General features: G+C 43.2%; 2 long non-coding RNA genes across 14 annotated transcripts; one reads left to right on the top strand and one right to left on the bottom strand.

Moving 5' to 3' along the window:
- Positions 1-1,017: 1,017 nt before the first annotated feature.
- On the bottom strand, positions 1,018-2,343 carry LOC127336569 (uncharacterized). The gene is made up of 2 exons (XR_011752679.1): positions 1,679-2,343; positions 1,018-1,610 (listed from the first exon to the last, which is right to left on the bottom strand). It is a non-coding gene; the product is annotated as an uncharacterized lncRNA (long non-coding RNA).
- Positions 2,344-3,171: 828 nt separating this feature from the next.
- LOC127336568 (uncharacterized) lies at positions 3,172-8,414 on the top strand. 13 transcript variants are annotated; one of them, XR_007873378.2, is made up of 8 exons: positions 3,174-3,499; positions 3,666-3,817; positions 4,366-4,424; positions 4,654-4,708; positions 4,852-4,956; positions 5,060-7,596; positions 7,689-7,790; positions 8,216-8,414. It is a non-coding gene; the product is annotated as an uncharacterized lncRNA (long non-coding RNA). The 13 variants fall into 13 exon arrangements; XR_007873375.2 differs by having other exon boundaries at positions 4,654-4,956; positions 5,060-5,111; positions 5,198-7,596; XR_007873376.1 differs by having other exon boundaries at positions 3,177-3,499; positions 4,654-5,111; positions 5,198-5,276; positions 6,829-7,596.
- The last annotated feature ends 3,607 nt before the right edge of the window (positions 8,415-12,021 follow it).

The raw sequence follows: 12,021 nt of genomic DNA, 5'->3' as shown, positions 1-12,021 counted from the left end.
CTCCATCCCCACACTCGTTCCCTATACAATATACACTGAATAAACTAGATGTATTGGTTTAGTTAGTAACTTACCATTGCTCGTATGAGTAGACTGGTCTCAAAGGATCAAGTAGATGACACTTCGTATCTAGAAAAGAGACTATGAAAGGCTTTACTGAAAAGCTTATTGAGTTGACCAGTGGATGATTAATAGTTGATATAAACCTTGCGGATGAAGCCTGGTGACCGGGTGTATACGTGAGCACGCGGTGAGAGTTTGACACGTATCTGACGGTGTTAGTTTGCCGTGAGATGATAACTAAGCCTTGATCCTCACATGGAGAGTGGATTTGGTCGCGCCTTCGTCGTCACACACACACACGCACCACAATAGCAGCAGCGTGGACACACACGCAACTAGCTACGTGAGCAACAGAGCTTCTGCAGATCGCCTCGTCAAGCTCCAGGTCGGGCTGGCACAGGGGCGGCGTCGGTGAGCTTGGACGGGACGCGCGCTCAAGCTCCGCCGCCCGGAGCCTATCCTCGTCCCTGTCGCTGTCCCCGCCCAGTAGCCAGACTTAATTGAAAGTTGCTACTCCTATGACAGTACTTCATTGCACCACTGCATCGTTTCATTCATGCACTTACAGTAAACAAAATGCACTGACATCAAATAGTAAACATTGACAGTTCGCTCCAAATGCAATACACAAGCAAATTCACAGACTGACACTGCTATCAAGTACTGTATCAAACCTCTTAGAAATTGGGTAAACACACAAAGTTAAGCTGCCTTGTACCAGTCTAAACACGCAAAGAAAATTCAGATGCAAAAGCACTGAAAGACTGCCTTCAACTGATACTCCAGCAATGAGGAATCAACAATAATGGGCTGAACTAACTTAACTTTAATGGGGTATCAGCACTGAAACACAGTAAATAATCTAATCTTGCCACTCCTCCACTAACTTTAATTCTGCTCATTGCTGGAGTATAATTCTGTAACAACAATGAGGCATCAACAAATTGGTCGATATAACCATAGTACACTGAACTTTAATGGACTGAACTGAATGCAATGGAGTACACTGATGAGCAGTCCGTATTGAGTACACGTATCTGCTCTGTTCAAAACCTACCGATAAAACATAACAACACAGAATTAATCACACGGTGAAGCCATGGATTGGCCAAAAAAAAATTGGGAAGATTTTGCACATAGCCGACACTTTATTTCCGATCACGATTCATGACATAGAAGCATCAAAATCCAAAAATGGAGAGGGGAACTGAAGGGGAATTGCATCTTTACCATCCACCATCCAGGATGGAGGAGGTCACGGCGAGGCTGAGGCTGACGCAGAGCGTGAAGACTGAAGAGGCCAGCATCCTCCTCGATGCTTTCCACCGCGGCGGCGCCCTCCTGCACGGACGACGTCAACACCAGCATCAGAGCACGCCCAGCGTGGCCGCGCTCCTGCGCCATCTCGGCGAACTCGAGCGCACCGCCCGCTCTCTCCAGAGACCACCCGCCGAAAACGTGCAGAAGGATATCGTGGACTGCTAGATCTTCTCCGGCTACGAGCGCACCCCAGACTTCCTCGATTGGAGCTTCGCCTTGACGAGTATCTGATCGAAGAAAGTAAGAGAACGGCAGATCTAGATATAGAGGAAAGAGGACAAATGGGCTCGCACACCTCCATGGGCAGTAGTCGACAAATTCCTCACGTTTGAGGGCGGCAGCGTGTTCGCGCTCGACGGAGCCAAGCTCCTCCTCATGCTCGACGACCGCGGACTCGCGGCTGCTGGCTCGTCGGCGGCGAACGCATCTTCACGCGCTTGTCAATGGTTGTCTTCCCGCTTCGAGCTCGGGGGCCTCCCGGCGCTAGAAGATGGACGCCTCTTCCTCGCGCTTCTCACCGGCGGCCTCCTGGTCCTGATTTGGGCGCGGTGGCGGGCCGCGGGGCCGCGGCGCGGTTTGCTCGTGCACGCAGACTGTTGTTGCTGTAGGCCGGCGTGCTCTCGCCGGTGTACCACCAGGGACGACGAGCGGCGCCCCGTTTGCGGAGGTAGGAGACGAGGTCGGTCAGGGGACAGGTCGGTCCGGCGATGGCCTCCGCCGCGCGCCTCAACCTCCTCGGCGTGGCGCTGGTGCTCTGTTTCACGCAAGGAAAAGAGAGAGGGATTTGTGCTGTGGGAAAAGGAAGAAGGAGAAGAGGGCACTGTTGCGCTCGGGGGAAAAGGAAGAGGGATTAGAAAAAGAATGTTTCACGTCGTTTGGGCTCCGTTTGTGAGGCCAGCATCTTAAAGCGAATCCAACGGTGATGACCGCGTGCTCACGTATACACCCGGTTACCAAATCCACTCTTATAAACCTTGTGGGTGAGAGTTGAATAGCCAAGTGGATCACATGAGTGTGAGAGGGAGTAAGAGACCTTAGTACATCTAGGAAAGAAAGTCCTTAAACAAGTTTGTTAGTCTTGAGTTTAGTTAAACCCTAGGAAAGAAAATTTGGAAAATCTCAACTCTGGTTAAGATGATCAATTCCAAATCATGTGAACCCATATCTATTCCTACATCCTCATTCATGTATTATGTTTGCTTATAGCAAAGCCAATATAGCAGATACTCCAAATTCTTTATAAATATATTAAACTCAAATTTGAGTGATACAAGATCTTATAAAGTACTTCTCAACAAAAGGTCATCCATATGAGATTTCTCTCAACAAAGGAAAACCATAGTTTTTATTCTGCATCTCGTGTCGGCTACGAGTCTAGAAATATTTTCTAACTTTTCTAAACCAAAGAGATGAAAATATAGAGAACCTATGGAAATTCTATGAGGTTCAAAAATATTCATTTTGAACTAGGATTTCATTTTGAAGGATTATCAAATATACGTCATTCTATCAAAAATTCTTTCCTTATATATGATGGTAAATTTGAGAGAAAACCTACCTATTTTGTTCGAAACTAAACACATATGGGTCTTTCACACCTATGTATACAATTTTTTTGTAGAAATACATTTAGAAACCGAAAGTACCACTAAATATCAAGATCTTCTGTGGTTTATTTATAAAAAGTCATTCTCACCAAAGATGACTTCATTGAGAACGCGTGGGTGTTTGCCCTATGACTGGGCGCTCCACGATAGTCAGCTGGCGCGCGTCGACTGGGCCTCGATTGGTCTCCACAGTCTGACGGAAAACGCGTCGCTCTTGTTTCTCTCACACAGCCCTGGCATCCTCCGAAACCCTACCCTCTCGCGTCACATTTTTTGGCGGCGGCGGTGGCTCCCCACGCGCCCCTCTTCCCCGCGTTCTCACAAAGCCTCTCCAGGCCACCAGCGGATCGGAATCTCTCCAATACATGGCATCTCTCCCCTCGAAGAAACCCTAGATGTGGTCACGGTCTGATGCGGGAGGTGCTACGCCCGCCATGGTCATTGACGGACGGAGCTCTAGAGGCAGCGGTAGCTCGACATCGACGGCGACGGCGACGGCGGCCGGACAGGTAGGCACTCTCTCCTCTCCCTCTCTCTAGCTACTCAAATCCTAGCGTCGCCCCTCTTGGTCGTCTCCTCCGGCGCCGGTGACCGGGAATCGGTCAACGCCGTCCGTCTCCTCCCACTAGTGACCTCTCCCTGCTCCTTCTGCCCTCATAGCTTTTTCTTGAACAGGGAAGAAGGACGTGACCGAACTTAGAGAACGACCGGCAGAGAGAACATGCTCCATCCCATGACCCGCGCCGCTGCTCCAACCACTGCTTCGGCAGCTGCTGCTGGTTCATCTACTTGCCCGGGCCGCTGCAGCTCCAACCCATGAAAACAAGGTAGATTTCTGCCCTCCTTTCCGTTCTTTGCTGTTTTTTCCTCATTAGCTATGGAATACAGCTAACTGAAGTTAATTTCTAGAAAAGGTTGAGATGATCTACATGACAATCAGGCCTGCCAGTTCAACTTATTTTGTTATGCACTTTTTTTTTGTCTTCTCTCACTGTTTTAGTTTCAGTTTAATTTGGTTCAGACCAAAGTAATAGTGACTCTTCTACATATATAGGTTAAAGTTATTATTTCTTGCTTCAGAAAAGTACTTTTTGCTGAAGGGAATAAAGCTTCTTCAGATCCCATGAACTTGGTGCTGGTTGGCTTCTGAAGGTGCATCAAATTTTAAACGTACTGCGGTTCATGGAAGTTAATAGCGAAGAAAAATGTGTTTGACATTATAAGCAATACAAATTCACCCTTCCTCACCAACGTTAGATCTTAATGCTCACATTAATCTATGCAATATGCACATAATTTAGAGTTCAGAAACTTATTAGACATTATTTTGAACACAAGGTATAATTTCTAACAATTACATTGAACTATTATGCAGTTACGGCGAAGTCAAAGAATACGGAGAAAGAAAAATCAGAGAAGGAGGCATCATTGCAGGTAAAATTATGTCATGTGTTTATTTTCTTCTTTTCAGAGATATTTTTTCTTGTCTGAGTCGACTATTCAGCAAGGTCAAATTACATAATACTATCTGAATTTTTAACATGTGGTATGGTGTTTGCCTACGCATAACATAGTATATAATAATAAAGCTACTAAATTGATAAACAGATGTATGTTTTATCTTTCTCCTTTTCCTTCTGTCACAGATCTTTAGTTACTGCAGGTGGAGCAAGGAGGAACAATCAGCAGATCTAGCATTTATTTTGCTTAAGCTACAGGTTATTGTTATAATAAACAGTGTGCCTTCATTCAATAGGCTATCATGGAGCTCTTATTGGGCATGGTACAATAGCCTATTTGCAGTTGTCTGGGTTGATGCATTTGAAAATTGGTATCCAAAACTTGCTTCATGTATTTGCAGTTGTAGCTAGATGATGACAAATTGGATCCTCAACAACACCCCATTGTATAGAGGTTTTTTCACGGCAAGAGCATTTGTGTATTTTGAAATGCTTGGTCATGACCTGTAAGCATCTTCCATCAGGCATGTATTCACTAATACTTCTACAACTATTCCCTTTGTTAGTTGAATAATGAGTAACGTGGTAACTTAAACTCCCACTTTATAGGTATGTGCTAGAGAAAGAATGGCTTCACAAGTTTACGACAAAACTTTGACATGTTAGGTCTCATTTCCAGATGATGTTAAATTTCGTATGTATATGTCACCAACTTACGATATTATATCCATGGCGCACTCTGTTTAGATATTAGTGTATTGGTTGTCCATGAAGATGTTGGCATTGTTCACAGAAGCTAAAACCAAAATTATCCCGTGATTCCAAAGTCAGTTTCTTCCCCTCAAAATAAGCACTTGCTATGATTACCATTAGTATGCTATTACTTCTGGCCATGGTTATGCTTGATGGGTGAGGTGCTCATCATTTATTTGGTTTTAATTGGTTGTAACAATCAGTCGATGGCATTATGCATCACCATCATGTTTCTGGCTTATTGAAATATGCTTCATGTAGTTATCATTGTTCCTATAATTGCTCTTGATTTCTTGAACCATCATGTTCTGGTGTGGTACTGGTATGTTCGTGTTTGCCCATAACACATAGTTTCCTTCGTGTGGGATTTTCCTCTATTACCACTTGCCATTTCTCATAGAAAGAAATTCAAGGTTGATGCATTCCGTGTCAATTAAGCACCATCTTTTCCTCTTTTTGAGATAATTGGCTTGTTTGGTAGTCCTACTCTTGAGCGCTACTGATGGTTAGAAGTGATCTGTACATACAAAATGGTTAGGTAAATATCGTGTTGTTGGTTAGAATCATGGGCATATGAATCAAAATTAATTGTTGTTTCGGAAATGATACTTCATTTTATCATATATGGTGACCCTTTTTACGAGATTATGTTGATCCTTTGGTTGGGGTAGTTTCTTCGGTTCCCTGTGGTTCAGCCAGTCTGCAACAGTGTTGACCATGGCTACAATAGCTGAAGGGTCTTATTATCTAAATATGGCTTTCAAAAAAATCCTGTAGACTTCTTGGGCAATTTTTTTTTTGGCAGCTTGAGTTGTTCCAGGCTGCGGGGTTTCTCATGGCTTACTTGTAGCTACAATTTTGCTCCATCGTGTTGTATGACTTAAGTTGGACGCTTAGCCTGGTTACCATTTTGTTTGTGCACCAAATTGTAGCTCCATTTTGGTCTTCTTGTATCTTGAATGACTGACAAACTTATATCCGGCAGATATATGCACTTGACAGTGTAAGCTGAGATCTTACCAGTCGCTTTTTTGGATTATTAGTTTTTTTCAGTGCTAAGATTACGTACTAAATATCGCTAGCGTTTTCTCTTCTCAAGTTACATATATAGTTGAATATAGAGGTGGTTATTCTGCAGATCAGCAACATAGTGGTTCTTCATGAATATGAGTTTCCCAGAAGCAGTGTGAATTAACTACTGGTGTCGTAGCATTTTGTGTAGGATTATAGGTACAATGGTTCATGTTCTACATAAATTAGGATTTTGTGTAGCATTTTTTCATATTGTTCATGAATATGAGTTTCTCACAAGCAGGGTGAGTTCCTCACAATGCCCACTGGTTCCATACTTCGTATTTCCTGTCTCCATCAAATTTATGTATATCTTTCTCTGAGTTCAATCTCTGTTTGCCTATATTGTTGACTTTATAGCTACAGTATACATACATGATTGTGCAGTTTTACCTATTTAATATATTATTGGAAATCATGGATCTAAATAAAGGTTACATTGGCGATTGATCATTTGTAGAATGCTTCCACTGAGATATGTGACTAGATATTTACTTGTGGTTTTGTTGCTAATGCTAAGTAATCGACATAACAAACTTGCATCCATTCTTCAGTTGGATAGGCCGGAAGGTTGGAAAGTGTGATTGGATGGTATCATTCACACCTTCGTTATGGATGATGGTTGGCATACATGCTGGACGACAGTCGGAGCGAGGCAAACTGCATACTGGAAAACAGCCGGAGCAAGGCCTCGAGGACTAGGCCAACTGCCATGGACTACAATCAGGGCAGCGCCGCCGCCAAGCAGCCACTGACACACAATTGCCTGCGAAGCATGAGATATTTAAGCTAACAAATGGTTAATTGGTTTCAGCGCATAGGGTGGCCATTGGTGAGGGCATACAGGAGGAACACCTTCCAAGCAACAGTAGCAGTCAAGAAGGGTGAGAAGCTATTTCTGAAGGTGAGGATTGATGGGGTGCCATACATTAGTAAGGTCACCCTCCGGATGTACAAGGGGTATTTGGAGTTTAGAGAGGCGCTAGATTTGCTCTTCTCTGCCCAGTCCTTCTGACCAGCTCGCCGTTGCTTGCTTGTGGAAAATGTGTCATGTGAGTAAATACCATATCTCCCCCATCTTGTCCTGCTTGAGTGCTCAGTGATATTTCCGCTTATTATAGTCTTGAATGGATGTATTATTTTCACCTGATCTCTGAACTGTAGATTGTTAATGCACTTCTTTGGAGAGAGGAAACTGTTGCTTCTGTTGGTTAATTTATAAGCTTTACATCTTTCATGTTGGTCGTTTTACATGTATTGACAAGTTGATGAGATTTGGAGACATGAGCTCTATAAGAACTCTGTAGGAACTCAAAGTCCATGTAAGGAACAGTGCCTGAATAATTTGAAGCATGTCACTTCTTTTGATATCCATTTTAAAATTTACTGTTATATTGGTTCTTTTGTCGTGCAGGGTTAAGCTGTAATTGCTTCCAGAAATCTTCAATCAATTCAAAAATCACATTCGAAGCAAAGGACCAAGGTCACTTGATGACTCCCATCAGATAAAGTCAAGGTAAACATCCTACTTTAGGTGATATATATATTCTCTTATAGTTGGCAGAAAGTTTTGATATAAAGGAGATTAACTTGACAGTTTCCCTTGCAATTTACTAATTCAAATATGTGATGTGATATATATTCTCTCACTGCCATCATTTTCAGAATATATATGTAGCTCCTGCTAATCAGATTAATGTATATATCAAGGATCTGTGAAGATATATGTAACTCTTGCTAATCAGAATATTGAATATAACAAGAAGATAACCTTTCCTGCTTAGATTGTGAGTCAATTGGATTTCCTTTATGGACAACATACTGTATATTCCTATTTGCTACAAAATCTATTATTTTTCTAGGGCATGTAAAACCAAGTTAGGTATGTATTTTTGAAGTTCTCACTGAGATTAGTTTGCCCACTGTTTTTTTGGTTTACAGATATTGAGCTAAGGATCGAACCATGCATTGGTCAAATTCCCTAATATTTGTTCAGATTGTATGATTGTGTGGATCTACCATTTGTAATAATGTATTATATTCCACATCGGTGGGACTACCTTCTTACAAGTATGCGAGCTGCATGTATTCTCTGATGTAATCTTGGATCCTATATAAATGCAATTACAACTATTTTTTATGTTCCCATGTTTCATTTATCCAAGTGACCAACACGATACTACTATATTTTACTATAAGTTTGTGTTAGCTGACCATCACAATATTCAGATTGGGTTGCCCCTGACCGGCGAGGAGGGGCCCCATGGGGCGTCCCAACCACTAGTTAAAACAAAGTTGAAGGGTTATAAGAAAAATGCTTTATGTGAGTCCGACGAATCTATGAACCATCTTTTTCACTTGTCCCTTTGCTTGTCCTACTTGGAAAGTTGTTCAATATACCTTTAATATTCCACCTCCATGTGATAAATATGTTCGGAAGGGGTAAAGAAACAAGATAAACAGCGGATTTGAATATACTTCTGTGCTTTAACTTGAGCCATATAGAACTGTCGGAACAACATTGGTTTTAACTAGAGTATGAACACTCATTTCATACAGGGTTATCCATATGATTATGCATTGTATCCAAGACCGGTCCTTGCTTTTACTGGAGGTGTATATGACACATATTGTATCTGGATTCACCCGTCTAGAGACGGTTTCTCGAGATATCTACCACCAGAGTGGCTGGCGGCTTTCTAAGAGCTTAAATGATGCATAATTGCTTTTTTTTATTTTGTTCCGCTGGTTAATCTTTATATACACCTTGTGTGATGCATGAGATGTAACCTTTTGAACTGCAAACTCTAAAATTGGGTAATAAAGAGGTTGTGTGCATCAATTGATGCAGATGACTTGGCTATATTCCCCTTTAAAAAAACATTGCCCTTCGTGCATACGTTAACAAAAGTGTAGCCCAACTATTAATCTTTTATTTCCTAGTCTCCCGGTGCTAGACCATGACCACCATATACCGACGATTGGTATTTCATTTGCTGTCAAAGCACCCGCTTTTCCTTATGTAATAAAGCTCCATTTATCAGTAAAAAATGGCCAAAATGGCCGCTGTTAGTCCGCGTATATACTGCCTATATTTTAAAATAAGTTTTCAGATTTATATATATATATGTATGTATGTATGTATGTATGTATGTATGTATGTATGTATGTATACACATTTTAGGGTGTAGATACATCTGTATTGTGACAGTTATTTTGAAACCGAAGGAGTATTTCTTATTCTTAACCAGAGGCCTGGCCCGATCGAAATTGGCGCGCGATCCTATACATATTCGGGACGGGCTAGATGGATTGTGGCCCGTCCGACTCCGACTGTTACCGGAGTTGGGGAGGCTTGGGCTCAGCCTTTATAAATAGAATCAATCGCTATCGATAGTCAGCAAAAAAAGAAGGTTTCCAGAGTCCCCATTGCGTATTTGCGTGACGAGGAGCATCGAACTCAATCTCCCCTCCCGTCGGGCTTAGCGGCAGCTAGATGATGATGGAGTTGGACTGCTGTTGCGCCAGCAAAAGGAAGGCGGAGGAGAACACCGATGGCATGTGCGCCACCAAGAGGAAGATCGAGCAGAAGGCTCCTCCTCCTGCTAGTGATGAAGGGCACGGCGGCTGCGGCGACGCTCCCAGACTGCAGATGACGCGGCTGCCCCAGGAGGAAGTCGACCGCATCCTTTCCCAGACAAAGCACGGCCCGTTCCCCAACCCCGACGACCGCGAGCCGAACCCCTTCACATCACCGGAGGACCTGGAGGAGGCCAGGGAGCTCTTCCTCATCTCGACGTTCCAAGCCTGGGTCCTCAGCGAGGTCGCGGCCAATGGCTTCGTCGCGGTCGACGATGCTTTCCACGCCGAAAGGTCGCAGAACCGGGCAGAAATCGAGGAAGAATGGGCGGCAATGCTGGAGGAAGTGGATATCTCGGATCTCATGATCGGCGAAGATGATGAGTACGTAAGCAGTGAGGATGAAGAGTATGTTGGCGACGACGACCAACTGAGACAATACGATTCATGTATGTGACTGTGTGAGAGTACATTTCAGAAAACCTGGGTCATGGAGGCAGAAAAATCACGGCTGGCTTTCTTGGCTTGTCGTACTTTCACCCAATGTCTTCTCGTCATAGAATTTCAGAAATCTCCTCCCTACAAACCATCCGGCGTCCATCCGCTCCATTGCAGAACCGGGTGAGCGGAGAGCCGAGATTTGGTTGCGGTGTAGTTTTATGATGCTGTATGTCCATGAAACTGTGGGCCAGCTGTCACAAAATCCATCGTTTTTCTGCAACTATGACCACAGCACTGGTGTTCTCTGAAATTTACCCACCAGTAAATATCTCTGTTGTGCCGTGCGTGTCTCATTGTTTTTTTTTATAAAAGGGTGTTTTATTACTTAAAAGGTTTAAGAATTACACCTAACACACAAATATGTATAGTGTCATGTAAAAGAAAAAATATAAAAGATGCAAAACACGTGATCAACTCAGAATTAGCATGAACACCTATGATCGCCCATGTTGAGAAATTAATTCCCTCACCGCGTCCTAACCATTTAGACATCTCCATAAATAGGTCACGTTTTTTCACACGCTGAAGAGACGAGTATGAACAGAGCAAAGCAGAGCACCGTTAAATAACCTGCAAAAGAGAATATTTTTATCATTAAAACATTGTTATTTCTACATATCTAGAGTGATCAAATAATGCAATCCCTCCCATTCTAATAAGTATTTTAAATCTATGATCCACCCCATTTAGCCAGTTGCAAAATATATTAGTAAAGCTACGTGGTGGATATAAGTTAGAACATATTTGGATGACGGGCCATATAGATCTAACAAACTGGAACAGGAAGAATCGGTATTTGATAGTCTCGTCGTGATGATAAAAGACACATTTTTTTTAGTTCCGTGCCAGATACATTTTGCAAGGTCGTCCAAAGTGAAAACTACCCCACTCCGAATATACCACGCAAAAAACTTAGCTTTCAGCGGTATCTTTATTTTCCTGGTTCACGCTCAACTTATAGCCAAGATGACTCGTAATCATAATACTCTGTTCATGTTCTGCTCAAGTTGCATATGAATTTAGCACCAGCATGCTGAATTTTTTTTCAAAATAGGGAAAAATCATCTCAGCTTCTGCATCCAAGGATGCACACGGCTTTTTTATTAGATTATTCACAACACCTTACAAGAGCAATATAAAAGATCAAACTCAAAGCCACTTCACTAAACCTACCGAGGGGTGAAGGGGGTGACAAAACACCAACTCACATCATCCAAAAAAAACCAAATGCCTTCCAAGCCGCCCAATAGCAGGTAAGAAGCATATCCAGTCAAGCAGACTCTCAGCACACTCCAACACACACGCCACAGAAATCTGTATCGTCGTCTTCCTCGCACCCATCTTCAAGAGGGATCACCGCATTGACATTGCCAGACCTTCCATCGATGTCACCACGACGCCAGACAGCTCCACCATCTTGCACGCGTCCAGCAGTCCGCGCCCGTCTTCGATACCCTGCAGCTCCACGCCGCCGAGAATCATCGATGTCAATGTGGTAGATGAACACCACTCTACCAAGATCCACCTCCATCCATTGGACTCTCTGACCATTCACAACTCCATGAATGATGCCCTCAGGAGGGAAACGACGTGGTAGCGACACCATCATCCGATCCATGGATCTAGGGTTTCCTTGGAGCGGCACTGTGGGAAAACACGGGCTGCAA

This window comes from Lolium perenne, chromosome 2 (assembly GCF_019359855.2).
Source record: "Lolium perenne isolate Kyuss_39 chromosome 2, Kyuss_2.0, whole genome shotgun sequence".
In the NCBI taxonomy this organism is placed as follows: domain Eukaryota; kingdom Viridiplantae; phylum Streptophyta; class Magnoliopsida; order Poales; family Poaceae; genus Lolium; species Lolium perenne.
Note: the sequence above shows the minus strand (reverse complement) of the source record. Positions and strands in the feature narration are given on the sequence as shown.